At 38.5% G+C, this 18521-nt stretch overlaps 1 protein-coding gene across 1 annotated transcript in view; it reads left to right on the top strand.

Moving 5' to 3' along the window:
* The window catches only part of ARSB (arylsulfatase B), a 187520-nt gene extending 169196 nt beyond the window's left edge, over positions 1-18324 (top strand). The window contains exon 8 of the mRNA XM_064405665.1: positions 18185-18324. The gene's annotated coding sequence lies outside the window, so the exon portion shown is untranslated. The remainder of the gene's footprint in view (positions 1-18184) is intronic.
* Positions 18325-18521: the final 197 nt, after the last annotated feature.

Raw genomic sequence — 18521 nt, forward strand, 5'->3', positions numbered from 1 at the left:
AGGTCGCCAAATGCTTTTAATACTGAAAAACATCTTCATTTTCTAGAACATCTAAATTGTTTGGCTGAAACTTGTGCAAAAAAATTCAGCCTTGGGCAGGCATCTGGTGTGGAATGTTTCAGCCCAAACTGCTATTTTGGCAAAATTGTACGCAATGAAAATACATTTTAAGAGTGGAAAGTGTTGAACAATCTCTATACTAAGGCAGAACTTATATTTTGGTGGATAAAGGGAACCCGTCATGGAGTCTGAGCCTGAACTGCAACAACTTTCATTCCACTTTCCTGTAAGGGCATGCCCTTACCCAATTTGAAATTCTCCATCAAACTGTGTCAATTGAACATTTTTGTAGCACTTACATAGTTACTTTATGCAGCCTTAGCTGTTACCAAAGAAATATGGAGAGGCTCTGGGCTAACATAACTAAAACTTGAGGAAAAAATAACCTTAGATTGTGATGGCGTACAAAAACAGGTTCCTGCAGCACGCTACAAATGTTGACAGGAAGACAAGCAGAAGATTCTGTTATGGGATCTAGTTTTATAATTATTTCAACCATTTTGAGCATGTGCATCACCTGTGCTGGAAGTTACTGCAAACCCCCTTGGGTGTCTTGCATCTGCATCCCAGAGGAGCTGTTCAACAAACACAGAAACTGCCCTGCACATCCTGTTTTGATTTGGTTGATTTATTGTCCTGTAATTTATAGAGTGGCCATGTGAAGGGCATGAATCTCAAGTTTGACTGATGGCACTGTAAAAGAAAGCTCTTTGCAGTTCACCCTGAAATTCTTAGCACATTTCTGTCCAGTCATTCAAGCTTACCCCAGCCACAGATGCTTTCATAGCTCTTGCTGAAACTTGAAACTGGAAGAAAGGTAGAGCAAATCTTTATACAGATTTTTTTTTAATGGTAACCCTACACATTATGTTTTGTTATGGCTCTATTCAGTGCTGCAGTTGTTTTTACAACTACCCATATAAGCTTCTGTTTTTTTGTTTAAAATCAAAATTGTTTGTTGGACAAAATGTTAATCTATGGAGGGTTTATGGACTGATTGTGAACCAGAACTAATTTTCTAGGATCTTAGCAATATCACTTCAGTTACTATCATGTCTACTTTTCTATATGAATCAAGGCTTCTTGTATCTTCCCTCCTGTCACATTTTTAAGACCTCTGGCCATTGATCTCTCTTGCCATCTGTGTACTTTGCTGAAATGTTAAGCAAGAAGCTGGATGCTTTGAAAATGCATGCAATCACTGCTTTCTGCATTTTGGCGGGGGTGCTAACACATCTCTGAATTAGAACATTTCAGTTTTGCTTTTATCCTCTTGTCATTCTTTTGTCTCCTACTCAGTTGTGACCCATTTTACATTCACTTTCTTTTCTATAGTACTGCTAGCTGTTCTTCAATCTGTATTTATATACTTCTCTTTCTTGCTACTTGCCCTTATTGAATGTTGTCTTTTTTGATTTCATGCTAGTTTATGTTGTACTTTTAGGAAATACTTGAATTCTGCTATGTCCAGATTCCTGGATGCTTCAGTTGTTTTTAAAAAATAAAAATAAAACTTAATTCACCATCCCCTTTCAGACAGGGAGAACATGGAACAGTTTTGTTGTAGGGTTCATTCTGATCCCATCCCCCTTTAAGACCCTGCTTCTCACCCCATGCCCACCCCCTCTTTTTTTTTTTTTTTTTTTCCATTGCCAGAAACATTCCACATCTCTCTGTCTGCAGTTCTCTGGGCATCTGAGCACATACACACATTCTTGAGATATAGCAAAATATTATCTGCTTCTCATGTACTATATCTAGCTGAGAAAGCAGCATAGCTGTTTCAAAGTGCATCAGTATCCTATTAGCCCTTTTCCTTTTCCTCAGTTAATCTCACTGGTGTTAGTTAATTCATATTGATATACACCAAGGCTTCAAGTTCATTGTGTTTATGATATGCAATTACTCTAGGCAGATCCAATTACTGACTTATATTTCAATAAATTGAATTCCTCTACATGAATGCCTCTTGAATTGCTCTACTAAAGATCATGTCTGCATATAGTGAAAGGTTGTAAGGGTTACCTTTGATTTAATCAGTTTTAGCATACTCTGGTTTTTTTTTTACTGTCTTTTCTAAATGCAGTTTTGGAAAACCTCTAGTTGTATTTTCTGATAGTTGTTTGGTGGACTTAGTGTAAACTACTCTCTAAGCTCACAATATGGCAACACAGCATAGGAATTTTTGTGAGATGGGTAGTCTTCTAGTGTTAACAGCATATATGGGGAATGTGAATAAAATGTAAGTATGGGTTTTAATTAAGAGGAAGAACAAGCAACCCTGCATTCTGTAGAGGGCTGGTGCTCAGCCTTATTGGGTTCAAAACATTGAAGTTAGGATATATGCATTCCTTCTCAACTAAGTTTCTCCATTACCTGTTTTCTTTAAGAAGCTGTTTCCCAGTGATTTCATGTTGCATGTTTATTCTTCAGAACTTTTAAAAGGTCACTCATCATTTCAAGGGCTCTCTCAGATGATTAGTAATCAGAGTCTCACTTCCTGAATACCGGCCGATCTAAGTGAAAACATAGTAGCTGAGTCACTTTGTTATTTAGTTTCTAAGATTACAGTTGTAGATGTGTGTTTTGTGTCCAAAGAAATTTTTACTCCTGTGATCAAGTAGCAAGGCAAGCCTCATGGAAATGATGAGTTCATAAACTGTTGGCAGTTAAATTAGAATTTTTAAATTATACTGAACATTTAAAATAACCTGTGAAATCTTTCTCTGCAGGAGGAAAAAAAAAATCTATGAAAACTCATTTACTGTTTCAAAAGCTTCGCTGTAGTTCAGAAGTCTGATATGTCTATAGCCTTGGTGTTCTGCATTACTGTCTTCTGGGAACTGATTTCAGACAATGTCACTAACCAGAGGGATTTGTATTTTAATATTCTGGTGGGTCCATGAAAGCATTTTACCAACTCAGAGATCAGTATCATAGTCTGTATTTGTTTTGTGCTTTAAGCCACTATTTTAACTAGGAGCTAAATAATATTATGCATGAATATATCTTTACATCTGCAGAATATATCTAACAACTTTTTTCAAAGTAAAACAAAATACACATCCCCATCAGTCCACCTCAGAAAGCATTGCCAGAATTTTATTGTTCTAAACAAATGGGCCTGAATTTCTTATTTTCATGGCAGGGAGAAAAGGTGGGTGGGATGTATTCTCCTTTTTCTCTCTGTCTAGTTTTAACATCAGTTTGACGGTATCCAAAACAGTTTATGCATATTGGAATAACAGTTTCTCCCTGCAAAACTGTGGTGGAGCATGACTTCGAATTAATTTAGGTGTGTTTTAATATTGTCAGACTTAAAAATCTGCTCTATGCTAATGCTAAGTTTATCAAGTTAAATATTATTTTTTTTAAAACTATGTTCTTTGTATGCTACCTCACTTAATCAACCAAGGTATAGTATATTCTTATAATCTCATTATTTTGAAAAACGTGCAGTAGCCCCAGTTTTTAACTGTTAATGCAAATACAACTTATGTCTACCAAGACAGGTAGAGGAAAAAGGCAAATTGAGGTTTTCTCTGTTAATTGTTTACATTCTTAATTTGTCTTATAAAGGAATTGCTTATTTGTGAGTGATAGGTGTACATAAGTACGCTGCCAGCAAACCTAAATGAATGCTTTTTTTCTCTGATCTCTTAGAAAGCAAATGAGGGAATGGACAAGTCAACATTATTTTTCTCAGTGCTGCTAGACACTTGTTTTTTGATGGTTTCAAACAAGCTTAGGGTAATTCCTGCTTTCTGAGCAATGTTAGTATTTGCTCATCAAGATCTTCAGTACATGACTCTGCAGAGTGAAGGGAAACTTTGCTAATCTTAGCAGCTATATAGAGTGCTTGAAGGCTGTGATCCCTCATTTAGTAGACTTTCAATGGTAGCCTATCCTTAGGAAACTGGATTATTTGAACTTTGAAAATGGGATGATGTATCCATATTTAGTGTAACTCAAGTTGTCTTCAGCAGCATTCTTCTATGCATTTTCTCATAGTATTTTCAGGAGACAAAATGTAATTTAAATTGCACGGAGGGATCACTGCCTGCTTGAAGACACTTCTTGGTCTTCTTCTCCCAAAGGAATAGTAATTGAAGCTTTAGGGTTTAGCATGTCATTCTAAAGAAACAGTCCATTTAAAGGTTAGACTTAGATCCATAATCTCATGTTCTTTATGGATTTAAGGGAGTTGCTTATAAGAGTTTATAGGTTTCCTGTTTCCTGGTCTTAGTTGAGTATAGGTTGATTTTTTTTTTTTGCCCTCCAGCATTACATTCTTCAATATAGAAATGTTACTGCTGTTTGATAAATTTCAGTCTTCTATATTAACTTATTTTTACAAATTCCCCAAGAGTTTCCAAAGGTTAAACAATGATTGACCATTCTTTTGCACACATTTAAATTATCTGCCATTCTTTTACAACTTCTTGTAGAATTCAGTATCACTTTTCCTATGTAATCACTTAACATTTGTATTATAAGACTTCTGGTAATGTCACTTTTTGTACTGGTGAGTATTGAAAAGAATCTGTAAGGTGCAAGGACACCTTCTTGTGTCAGACCTTCCCCAGGTCAGCCTGTTTTTGCTCCAGTACTGTCAAGAAGTGATGGTGCTGCTGAGATGACCTGGGTTTTCTTGGGGAATGGCACAGGCTTTCTGAGTTGGCTGTCAGCAGCCAGGCTCTTGGAGTATGAACAAGCTATCAGTCTCCACACAGGTACAGTGGAATGTCCAACATTCCTGTTGTTCCTCTTCATATTTTAGCACACTGTTATTGTCTCAGATTACAGTAATAGTGCATTGACCTTCTTTTATGCATGCAGCTTTCCTGTACAAGTTATTATAACAGCCTGTGTTTTCATTCCCATAGTATGCATTGTTCCACCATGCTCTTCCTCTCACCAGCTGGTTCCTATTTATTTATTTTCTTTTTAACTGCATTTGCATAAAGATATGGATGTTTTACTGTTACTTTGCTTCCTCACCAGCTTGCAACTGCTCCAGATTTATTTTTAGTATTTCACCTTATCTCTTCCTTGCATTTGCTTGCAGTTTAAGTACTTTCTGCTTATTGTTTCTTTTTATAGCTTCCTGTGAAAAAAAAACCAAAAAAAAACAACCCTTAAACAAAACTACGAGTTTGAAAACAAGGGAGAGGATTGTTTTACTGGGTATGACTGTGACCACCATGCTAATTTTACATTTCTGACACACACGTGTAATCTAGCCTAACGTGTCATATTTGTTTGTTTATGAGCCACCCAACTAGACCATTTGTATATGATGTTGTTGTAACAGGTAATAAAAAAGCCAAAATCTATTTCACAGAAGTTTTTCAACATTTGGGGAAAGGAGCTATGTTCATGTTCTTTCAGCATACTTCATTGTAGTTTCAGCTGTTTTTAAGCCCTCCTGCATACAAGACAGTGTCTGTGGAATACAGAGAATTGGGGTGTGCACATGCTACAAGCAGTATTTCGCTCCAGTGAAATGCTACTGTACAATTTCTGCGGTTTTTTATTTCAGCCTGCAGTTGGGAGACAAGCTACTGGGCGTATCCTAGGTAAAAGGACTAAGACTCTGCTAAATGCTTTAGAATTTTTCTGATAATTTGTTAAACACTTTTCAGTGAATACTGGTATTCTTTTTTTATTCCAATATTTTGTAAAAGCATTGGAGAGTTCAGTACAGCTGCAAGGACTCAGAAGCCATAAATCACAATGCCAAGGTCATGATCATGATGAGCAAATACAAATACTGCTTATAGGGCAGGAATTACCCTAAGTTTGGTTTTGAAACTGTAAAAAAATAAGCATGCCATACTAAGAAAGAAAAATAAAAAAGGATAACTTTACCATATAATATCTTCTGCTTTCTGTGTTCCCTTTCCCTAAATAGGATAGCAGATTTTGATTATAGTAAAAAAGGAACAAAGTAGTTCTTTCCTTTCTTGGAAAAAAACATGCACAGTAAACAAATGTGAATGTTTTTGAAGCCAAAGACACATACCTTGAGCACTGAAGAGCACAATTTTCACCAATTGTGGCATCTCCAGCACCAGTCTATGTATGTCTCTTCCAGTCCAGAGGAAATGGAATTTTCTGTGAGTTTTGGTGAAAGATAAGCAATATTTTCTTGTGTTCTATCCAGAATTACTCAGGCAGCATCTTAAAATAATGCTGCAAAACAGGGATCAACCTTCAGTGCAGAGGACACCAGGAATGAAGCCAGTGGTGATGGCCTCAAAGCCTGGTGTATGCTGAGTTTTTCCAAACACAAAGGCGAGCTTTTGATGTGCATCTCAGCCTGACAAGGGTAGAACCTGCAAGGGCACAGATCACAAATTGCAGCTGTGAGAAGACAGTCTGCTTGAGAGGAGGCTGCTGCAGCGCTGCTGGCAGCTCTGACCTGGCTGTGCACATGTACCAACTGGACCATCTGCTTGAAGAGCCTCTCACTTCTGTCTTGTAACAAAGCCTTCTTTCTAGGAGAGCTACTACTAGAGGAATCTAGATTTTGCAACAGCAGTTATATCATCTCAAGCAAATTGGTATTTTCACAGCTCAATTCAGATGAGATCATTATCCAAATAGTAAGTCAGTCCAGTTAAATCTTTTATTCCTTCTGTGCTGCAAATAGACCAGGCTGCACCAAAAAGCTTTGAGAGCTTCTTTTCTGTTACTCCTGCCATCATGACAGGTCAGGGAAAAAGTGATTACAGAAGCAAGGACTCAAATGCTTCATTTGGGTTTTGGTTTTTATCTTGGTGAGTTCTTGTTTACCCTAGCAAAGTAAATGGAGTGTACACCAACCAGTGTACTCTTGGAATTTATCCTATGCAGAACACCAGATGGATCTGTCAGCTCTTACTCTACACAATGAATTAAAAGATAAGCGATATTCCAAAAGAAACAATCCCTTACTTTTTCTAAAGATGGCATTCACTGAACACCGATTAATGAGTTTTATTTCCAGTTTCCTGTAGAATTGTATTCTCTGAGGTAAAGATAAAAAGGGGAGCCCGTTGTGCCATTTTGGCATGAGAGATGCCAAATTGATCATCTGCAAGTGCTGTAAGACACCGTTCATCCAACAGTGCTGGGAGACTGTCAGAGTTCTGGGTGTGCATTGAAGCTGTTTTGCTTCCTGTTTGATTTATTCAGTGGATTGTGGAATTTGTTACAGTTTATGGTTTTTTTCTTAAAGCGTTGAGATTATAATTTTTGAAATTTAACTTTTATAGAAATATTTATGCTGGTTAAATAAAGTAAGAATTTTTGTGTCCTTAATCTTGTATCTGTTGAAGTAGATAAATCTCCTGATTCAACTTTTATTCAGGGTGAATGTAAAATTATTTTGTAAGAGTAGAATGTTTCCAAGCTTTTTGTCTTTTTGTACTATACACACACACACACAGATACAGATATATATATATACACACACACACATACAGAAGACGAAATTTCAGCTGTGTCAGATAGCAAGATTTTACACATTGACAGAGATCTGGAGCTTAATAATGGGTAGCAGTCATTGGAAAACATTTCAGTATGTTAGGCAGTGCTTCACTAGGAAAAAAAATCAATCCCCCCCCACCGTCCCTAAGCCTGTTTTATAGATTATAATGTTGGTATTTCTACCTGCATGTTTTTGTCCTCTCTATATCTGAATAGTCCATTTTGATTTATTTTCTTTATTTTCTCTCCCTTGATGTTTTGGACGTCTCATAACTCTGTTGCTCAAAAGTGAGAGAACATTGGACTATGCATCTTTTAAAGAAACAAAAACAAAACACAAGGAAAATATGTTTTTTTTCAGTATATTCTGTTTTAGGCTGAAATGGTTTTGCTTATATGTTTGCATTATCTGAACCTTTAGTTCTTCAATCTTAACATAATCAAAGAGAAAAAAGACTGGCAAAAGAGCATGTCCTATTCACCTGAGATAAAGATAAATATTCAACTATATAAACTGGGACATTTGCCTTAGATCACAGAGTCATGGTACAAAATTCTGAGTAAAATTCTGATAAGTTTAAGTACATGTATAGTCTGAATGACCATATTTTTTCAGCTTTATACATGCTATTAATACTTTATTCAAATCTAATTAATTTTGCCTCTGATGAAATTAGTTGGTTTTTAGGAGAGCATTTATTAGGAAACAGAAGATAAAATTTGCAACCATGTATTTTAAAGAACCAATTAATGCTAATAATAATCAGTATCAACATACAGAATGCAATGAGTGCACTTTTTAGAATTGGTTTTAAACAGCAGCTTCCATGATGGACAGTTAATGAAACTGTTTCTTGTACCGTACTTCTAATTTTGCCATGAAATTCTGTGCTTGTATAGAACTTGAAATGCAGTAAGGAGATCTAATAGATAATCTTGCATTTAAAGATAATTTTCAGAATTCAGTTAAGTGTTTGAAACTCACAGAGTAGAGAGATTTCCATAAAGCTTGTAGTATGCAGGGACTTTTTTCTTAATAATAATAATTATCTGTCTGTTCCTTGGAAGATCTTCAGATACGCATTTGATTCATTTGCATTTCCCAATGGGAAAGACATAATCAAGAACTTTCTACCTTTTGGCAACAGTACAGTCAGATGTTGCCCTTCCACCAGTCTGTAGAGTGCATTTGCTTTCAAAAAGATTAATGTCACTGAGAACTGAAAGAAACTAACCAACCTAGTACGTAAAAAGGTGGTCTGTCGTGAAGTAAGTCCACTCCCTCCAATCTAGTGGGATCTGTGAATATCCGTAGCTTCATCCTCTTCAGTGAGGTACCCGTTTGGGAAATCATCTGCTACAGGTATTAGGAGTAAGTTTATTTTCCTCTCTGAAGCACAAGCAGAGAAAGCTTAGTCATAGAGCTAAGTTTATTTCTTTACAGGTGAATTTCTTTGAAGCTATTTTGACATGTTGCTGTGGTAATTGTCTAATTCAGCAGTGGTTACTGTAGGGAAAAAAAACAGGCAGTTTAATACCTAAACCGTTTCTCATTGAGCAGAAAATCAGTCACTATTGGAGATGTGAGCATGTCCACAGTCCTCCTTTGTGGAGAAGGAAAGGTACACATGTGGTGTGACAAGGCTAGAGATTCAAAGGGGCACAGGAATAGCTGAGGTTTGTGTTAGAAGGATGACAAGAAAAGTGTTCAGGACAGTGCAAGACACTGCAGAGCATATTAAATCTCCAAAGTTTTAGGGTTTCTAGTGGCAGCATTGAGGTTCAGTTCACAGTATTGCTACAGACCTCATTACATGAGGGAGGGAGCATCTCATCTGGAGGACTGGGGTGGTTATTTATGCTTTCTTCCTTTTTTTTTTTTTTTTTTTTTTTTGCGTATGTATTTGTATGGCAATAAGGTGGATCATTACCAGACTTACATGCATATCCCCACACAGGTCCAGTTTTAGTGTTTCTGTGATACAAACCACATGATGTCAGAGACGGAGGCATGACAGCATTTTAGGAGAAAGTGAAGCTGAGAAAGATGCACTTTTCTTCCCCCTCCAGCCCTTTTCAGTTTCTACAAACATTTGTTAGTTACTAATTTTTGTGATGGTATACATTTTAAGGACTGAAAAGGACTGTTAGCATTATCTAGTCTAGCAAGTCCAACTGCATTAAAACAAGCCAGAATTCTGCACATGGCTCAACTTGTAGAATTATCTTCAATCTTGGCTTTAAAGTTAAATCCAGTTGCTAAAATAAATATTCTGTTTATTTTTGCTTCTTGCTCTAAAATGGGGTTTCCAGAATTTCAGCTATTAGTCTAGATTTTTCCAGGCTCTTTGCAGCGAGCTTCCATTTTAGAGATCCCAACTAAACACCGCATTCCTGTAATTATTGATGAATGAAACATGCAGTATTGAAAATCCCTCATTCAGTTCTTCTCCTTGGCCACAGTCAAGAGGTTAACCATTAATAATAACTATAGCTCACATTTAGTTGATGTGCACAGAATATGCCAGTGTCTGAGTACTTTGCCTTTTCCTGGTTAAAAGGTTTTTTGTGCACTCTTTTCAAGTTTACTGTTATATGTGGTGCCCAGATACTTCAGATCCTTGCCAGTATAGAAACAGCAGCTCTGATGAGCAGCTCTGGCAGCTCTGATCCATCATGGCCCTTTTCACTTACCTGAAACACTGCTGGTTCTCCTCAGCTCAAGTACAATGAAAAGTCACAGTCAAGGTGTTCCTGTAATGTACACACATTTTATGCATTACTGTGCCAAGGTGCTTGTCTATATTGACTGTTTTTGAATGACGTTTCACTTTCAGTTTGAATTAAGAGGAACAAGAATGATTACATATGTTTTGTGACAAGATAGGTTCTCCATCTCATCAGTCACTGCTGTCGTAGCAGGTAGTTGCTGTAGCTGTGTGTCTTGGATCCAAAGTGCAAAGATCCTGTTGTGCCAAAAGTGTGTCCTTTCCTTGCTGAGGGAGTGTTACACATCATGAACCTGGGGAGCAGTCGATACCTGCCGGGTGTCTTTCTAGTTGGCGGCAGTCTGGAAGGACTGATGTAGAAGATTGTTTGCAGTGAGTAACAATGCAAACAACTCTGGGTCCTTCCTGCTCGGAAAGGTCAGGTCTTGGGTCTACAGCCTTCGGTCTCATCTCAGCAGAAGAATGACCCACCCCTGGCTCTTCAGATAGGCTGGAGAGCCATAACCTTTGTGATTGCTCTGCTAACAGAGCCACAAATGCAAAAGGAGATACTGCAATGGTTTCCTTTCGGGAATTAACTGAAGTGGCATTTCCTTCATTCAAGGAACCAAGGCTGTTTGCAGGGCTGTCTGCTTTGTCTCAGGGCAAATGAGGAGCCCAGTATGGTATTCCATGTTGGCCTAACTTCAATAGGCACATCCCATAGGTGCCTTTCTCTTAAGCTTGTTTGTCTAAAACAGCTTCTCTTCCCTCCAGTTTGAAAGACTGTTCCTTCCTAAACAATCCTCAGGTCTTTGATGTGCTGTGTTTGTGAGGCTTTTCCTGAGCTAGTTTTGTCTTTTTAGTAAGCAATTCCCTAGAGTTTGCTGAGAAGTGTCACAACTGAGTCATTCTTTCCTTTTCTGCCTGTTTTTCTCACTAGTCTCATATTAAACAATAACCAGTGTATTAGTATAATAAATATCTTAGTACAATATTAATAAATTATTAAGAATAGTTCTAAATCTGTCACAATGATCTCATGGGGGTGAAGTGTTTTTTACAATAAGCACAGATTACATGTGGTTTTATTCTGATGCTCTAGCTTATGCATACACCATTAACTATTTAAATAGCCATAGTCTGGATTCCTTTTAAAGTAAAAATCCTTAGTATAAAAATAGCAAGGATTTCTTATACATATATTAGTATAAATATTATAAATATTAGTAGTTCCTTCCGTCTGACTTCCCATTTTTCTCCTACCCTCCCTTTTTTTCTGATCAGTCTTATTTAGGAGCTCTAGTTAAGAGTTTTATGAAGTAATCACAATGCAATAAATATTTGAGTCTGCTTGCATATATGATAATGTAGGTAACCAAGAAAAACATCTTCAGATGAGACTTCTGAAGACTGAGACTTCAGTGAGCTACCGAGGAATCAAACTAGGACAGAAAAGTCATGATTCTGCTCCCAGTTGGTAAATTCCTGAGCAGTTAGACTATCACTAATTGTAGCCAAGATTGCTCCCTCAGTGATGATTTTTGCTGTGATGTGTAATTTTCTCCTGAGAAGCAACACAGAAATACCACACATTAGCTTTTCTTAACATTGTAGGCTTTAATAAATTTTGGAATTACAAAAGATCCCAAGTAAATTTTCAAAACACAACGTAATGGCTGCAGATTTAAGGAATTTTGTGAGTCAATAAATACAGAGCAATGGAACAAATCTCCAGCTTGAGAATTTTTGCTTCAGAGGCAATGCTGGAAATCTAAGTTAGCTTGATATCCTCTTAGTGGGGGGGCAATAAGCAAAGTTTTGTCTGGATGAGGGAAGAGGGAAATGAATTCTGTGTTTAAACCTCCCCTGCAGCTGGTCTGAAAATTTGGAAACTTTCATTCTTGTAGTGATTTTTCAGTGATGTATTGGCCCCATTAAAGTCAGTGGGAGTTTTGCCATGGCTTTTAATGAGGTCAGAAAAAGAATAGTACATTTCAACTGCTTTTTTTTTTAAGTTGGAAAGAAGTTTTATATTTGTTTCTTTTACAGTGATGTATTCTAGAAACAAATTCACCTGTAATTAGATGTCATATTGCATAGCATTTGGAAGATGAAATGGAATAATCATCATGTCCAGCTTCATGAGACCAACAGTCACTGTCAGAATTATTTTCTCTTGTTTTATACATTTATTTTTCACTTGGTGTACATAATATTTGGGCACATGAGGGATAGTTTAATGAACATTTTACATCTACATTCCTTTGCTAGGGAGAGGCTGAAGTAAAAAGCACAATTTAAAGGAAAGACGAGGAAATAGTGTTTTGATTAGGATACTTCAGTGAGTTTTGACTATTTTGAAAAATATTTTTGTTTTCCATTTTATATCTTACCTTGAGCCAGCAGGAATAAGACATGATGCATCATAAGCCTACATTCTTTCTATTACTATTAAAATTCATTTGTTTAGTCTGATGTGTTTTCAACTACCTATCACAATAATGCACTCATTAATATGCCTGTGCAGGTTTAGAATAGTTCAATATTCATTAGATATGCAAATATTCACTCTCTTTAATTCACAAGTGAAGATTAATCAAAATTTTAGTCTTTGTTCTTCAAGTAAAAGCTCTGTTCTGGAACGTTGTTTAGGTTGGCAATAACTTGATGAAAATCTGTAGGTGAATGAAGAATCCTTTGTTTATTCTCAGCTATTTGTCTGAAGCTGTGCAACCACTTCAGCTTTAAAGGACCTTCTCCATTTTGTTATCTGACACCGAATCTTTTTGATCACTTTGAAATGTGTTGCATTTAGAAAATGAAACAAAGGCACAATGAAGTGTTCTTCCCACTTCTTGGTCCAGGTGCTTCCTGTGGTGAATATGCAGTGCTTGTCAGAAACCAGTGCCACCAGGGCTCCTTGTGGGCTGCAAAGAGAGCCTGCACCAAACCATTTGGGACAACTGGTCTTTCCCAAAGCAATAATCCTTGTCGCCGTTCTCTTGTGACAGGGGAGTGTGATTAATGTACTTCTTTTTCCATTTGCAAGTCACCTCTAAGTGTGTGGGGTAGAAATGCAGAGGTGCACCTTTCTGTCTCCTCACAAATGCTGCTTGTCTGGTCTGCTCCTTTGAGGACTGCAGGGAAGTTGGCAGAAGCCTGCCTGTTCCTTCTGAACAGCAGTTCTTGTAAGAATGGTTGTAAGAGAGGACTGAGTGGGAGAAGAAGTTTATTTACGAACATTTATCACTTATCCAGAAAATGAACAATTTCTAGTGCTCATACCACATTGTCTTAAGTGCAGACCCTCTTACCTTGGTGGTTTGATGGCTGTCTCACTCCACCGGGCAGGGTGAGCTCGCAATTGAACAATTTGCTTGTCCAATAACACCTAAGGATGGAAGCTTTTTAAAGTGGGAGCTCATGTCAGCCTGGGTGGGGGTCAGCTTGAGGTAATTGAGTCTTAGTGTGTGAGCTTCTTTCTGTTTGTTTTAAATAGTCAGTAACCATCAACACAAATAGGAGCCACTTCCACTCTCGTAGTTCAAAGCGTATTCAGAGAGTTTATAACTGCTAATGAAAAACATTTCAGAGAAAGCAGAACCCAGGCTTCCAAGATTTGCACATTTTGCATTATGAGATGCTCAAGTTTGTGCATGGTAAACAAAATTTAGAAATTCCTCTATGTAGTTGTACTTTGGACCCCAACAAATTTCAGAAGAAAATGTCTAACTGCGCTTGGATTTATTTTATAAACTGGGATGGCTTCAGCAGTCTGTGTGGCCTTCCATTCAGCTGTTTGCTTAAGCCAAGCCGAAAGCATTTTATCTAAAAATTATTTATTCTCACGCTTGAGCTGACAGAACGAGACTGAAAAGGGCAAAAGCTGAATTGTAGTCCAAGCCTTGGACTTCAGTTAAATCATAGGGGGAGCATGAAGGACTGGCCACAATATTGTTCTGCAAGGTACTGTTGGTTTTCTTGTATGCTACTTGTTGGACACCTTTTTAAAATAAACAGCCTCAGATTTGTACTTTGCAGCTGTTCCTGTCTGTCTGCTTGGTATGCCAAAGCAAAACTGTGCAGCTCAACATCTTCAAAATCAAAACTTTAATTCAAATATCTTAATTTGGATAAGCTTCTCACTTTCTGGTTTTGGCAGTGTAAGTAAAATGAGGCAATTTTATTTCTTTATCTCATTCAGAAAAATATATGTTTTTTATATACTTTGAACATAGACATATTGTATAATAAAAGGCAACAGTTGAATAGTCCTAGCTAGAGATGTGAAAGTATGACTGGAGGCAGTGCATCTGGTTGTCAAAATGGAATCTGAAAAGAAAGAAAGTTTTAGCAATGTTTTAAGTTGGATTGATTTGTTAGATTAAAATAACCAAAAGAATTTTGCTTTTGAGAACTCTTATTCTGTTGGGATACTTTGAGGATCTGATGTTCTCATTGACATCTTTTCACTGTGTTAGACTTCACTTAATGCAGAGCATGGTTCTGGTAGCCAACGTAAATGAGGCTGAAGGTTTAGTTTGACCCATCCAAGGAGCTGTGCTGTCCAGACAAGGAATGTGGGTTATGTGGTGGGCCAGAATGGCACTGCCAAGACCCTCGTGCTGCTGTGGTGTGTGGCTCATGTGGGCACTTACTGTGCAGGGCTGTTTCCCAGCATGAATGGCCTCCTTCCACACCAGTGTGATTGAATGCAGTAATAAAAGTAGGGAGAGGCCCAAATGACTATGAGGTGGGGCTACTTCTTGTAATCTCCTTCTTCAGCGAGAATTACTTTGAATGAGTTACTACCAAAAGGGTTAAAGAATCATTGTGTATTTTGAATTTGGGTTGTCAAAGCAAATATTTTGACAGTCGGTCAGAAGTGGATGCCGAATGGCATGCTGTGAAGAACATAGGGTTCTGTCATGGAAAAAACTTGTTGAGGGATGGGAAACTGAGAGGAAGAATAAACAGCTAGTTTTCAGCCTTGCAAGGGGCTGGTTTGAGTTTCTGCTGAACGAAAATGGAGGAAAAAAAAAGCAGGGGGTGAGCAGAGTGAAGCTTTATGAAGCACAGTTATTTAGCACAGCCTGTAGCTGGAAAGGCTTCCATGTATAGCACAAACGTATTGTTAGAGCCACATGAGAGATGGTTAGGTTCATTGGGAAAGTCATAGGGGGAGGAGGTTGTTGGGAGGAAAAGGGGGAAGAGGTTGTTGGAAGGAAAAGGTTAACTACCTAAATGTAACTGAGCTGGAACTTGTCTTCAGTACTTCATCTGCAATTTTTCCTTACTAAGTCTCGGAAAGAAATGTCTCTGCCCTTCCTCTGTGCTCACCATCCTACTTTAAATGTTTTTGTCTGTCTGACAAAAAGGACTTGCAGATGCTCTCCTCTGAGCATGTCACTAGTACACAGAAAAGCTTATGCAGAAGTTCTCCCAAGGATGAGGATACATTGGTATTTTATTGACTCTTGGTATCTTTCACACCAGAATAAAGAGCTCATTGCCTAGGAAAAGACAAATCACAGTATTTTCAATTGAATTGGTAGTTCTCAATGACATCTACTACCTCACCTTTAGATGGTGCAAAGTTTCCTTTAGTTGCCCAACAGCGAAGTGAACTCCTGAGATTTGACATGACCTCCAGCTTTAGACAGACTGTTTTGTTCATGCAGTGACTTTTCTGGAGATACAGTCATAAAATTTTGCTGCATTTTATTGAGCTTACATTTCAGTTGGGAAAGAACCCCATGAGTCGGTCTTTTCTTCAAATATAGCATCCCATGTTTTCTATCAGTGATATATTTTTATGGCTGCCAGTGTTCATCTAGAATATCCACCTACCTAAGTAAACATGAACTTTGTTTTCATCTGTGTTCAGTAAATGGTGTTTTATATCAAACGGTAAAGAGTCAACAGTAACAGCCACTATGGGTGTTCAGCTCTTACGTCCCTTCCCCCTCACTGAAAATCCTGGAATTGCAAAGATGAGGAGTTCATATAGGTGCAGTTCTTGCAGAGAAATACAGATTTTATAGCTTTTTGGAGCACATTTTAAAAAAATTAAGGCATTTTCAATTAAATTCTCTTTAATCATGCAGATGACATCAGAAGAATATTGGTCTGTAGTGGACATATTCTACATTCCAATCATTATTTTAAGTGGAAATACTGAGCAAGTTAACTTTCTTTGGCAGGCTGACACTTCAGCTTCTGTTATTACAAAGGGTGTATTCAAGTCATTTGTATGTCAGGTTGCTTGAAAACTTAATGCTCTCCCCCCCAAAAAATTGGAAAATTAGTGGAATTGCTCACTATGTCTAAAGACCCTTTTTAAAGGCAGTGCCTAACACTGAACTACAGGAGAAAAATTCTGTTGTTGGCACATCAACTTTAAGCCTCTTTTACCAAAGGAATCTGTTGATCTAGACAATTCACTACATCTAGTACAGGGGGAGTAGAAATTGCTGGATGAAATCTTGCAGATGATTCATTATGTCTAATATAGGAGGGAGTAGAAATTTCTGGATGAAATTCTGAATGTGTGAAGCTGCGTGTATGTGTTTCATTTTGCATTCAGCGGGAATAATATTCAACCACCCAACTCAGAGCTTCTACGAAATTAAATACCAACCCCATGACAAACCCAAAAAAATATTGGGGATTCCTGTTTTGCTGGCATCTGGTGACTGCAGCAGCACAGCAGTGAGGTTCAGATCTGGTTCTTTACCCTTGCCTCCAGTTCAACGTTAGTGTTTGGGGTTTGGTGAAGAAAACTTCAAAGTGCTTCATCCTCATCGTGGAGGGGGTAACATGAGGGCATTTCCTGCTCCCACCCTTGCTTTCAGGCAACACTGTTTCAGTTCAAGAGCAGAGGCGTGTGGGATGACCTGTTTGTTATTTTGAGGCCGATATTTGGATAGGAGTTGGAAGTATAGTGATCTCTGCCTCTTGTACTAAGATAAGTGTAACTCTGGGAATGTCATCAGCCACTGTTGAAAGGCAGTATAATGGCTTGGAGAAAGCCCTGGGGAGCATTTTGCTGCAGTCGCAGCATACACAGGGCTGTGGAGGAGGGGAATTGAGGGGAGTGGGGAAGCTCAAGTCTGACTGGCAACCCCTCTGACTGGGTCTTTTGGCTCCTTGGCAGTGACTGGGGCTCTTTTCCATATATTCCTGTTTACAATGGCATAAGTCACCAGGGCTGGCAGCAGTTCAAGATGAGGTGTGTGACATATCTGCAGGCGGATTGTTTTCCTGAAACACTGGTGCAAACCTTGATCCCAGACCCAGGGAGGCACCACTCCTTGCAAAATCCAGGCTTCAAAGGGGTCACCACATCACAGGGTGAGCTGTCTGCAACTGTAATCTTGTTCACCTCTTCTTGAGGCGGGGTTGGCTCAACTGCAGCAGTCAGCAGAAACCCAGAAGGCTGGAACAAGGTTCCTTCATTGCCCCTTGCCCCTGGGTGCCCATGGCATGTGGGGCTGTGCTCAGCCTCTGTCCCAAAGTCAGGCTGTGCTGCCTCCCCAAAGTGAAGGCAGGAGCTGCACATCTGTGAAACTGCTTAAACATGTCCAAACATTTTGCTGGGTGACTGCCAGCACCCTTGGTAATTTGGACCAGAAGAAGATGATGGGGGTGTGGTGGTAGGAGTGGGTGGGACCGCTGGGTGTTACTGAGACCTTTGCTTGCAAAGTGTTTGACAAACACGCACCATGGGATAGGGCACAGCAGATATTGTAAGTATTGGCAGCAGTGGGAGGGAGATTAATTACTCCCCTGCAACAAATCTGCAAGGTTTCCAGCAGGCTTTTTGACCAGCCCTTGTTAGAGCTTTGTATTTTGATGTGAATCTGTGCCAGATCTTGGTTTGTTGTGGGGGTGGAAATGACTTATTTCTCACTGCTGATGTGTTTTCTCTTTTCTTGTAGGTGTATGATGTCAATCAGTGGGCAGTCCTTGTAGCCTCCCCACCAGCCTGCAGTGTCATGTGCTAGTATGAATGTTAAGAAAGAAACGCATACTTCAGAGCTCAGCATCCCAGAAAGAAAAAAGGAGGAACTAAACAGAGACAGCAAATGATTGCACTGCTTGCAAGACTTGAGGCTGTTCACTTCTTCTCCTGAGAAGCTTCATCTTGGCCTTCGTGAGAGAGTTGAGAAAGTAGGCAAAGCAGCCACAGTGATTGTCTTAGGGTCCTTTTCCTTTTTTAATTTCATTTTTTCTCTGGATTTTAAGTGTGCTGCACTGATCACAAGCACTGGACAT

The sequence above is a fragment of the Passer domesticus genome, chromosome Z, assembly GCF_036417665.1.
Source record: "Passer domesticus isolate bPasDom1 chromosome Z, bPasDom1.hap1, whole genome shotgun sequence".
Classification (NCBI taxonomy): Eukaryota; Metazoa; Chordata; class Aves; order Passeriformes; family Passeridae; genus Passer; species Passer domesticus.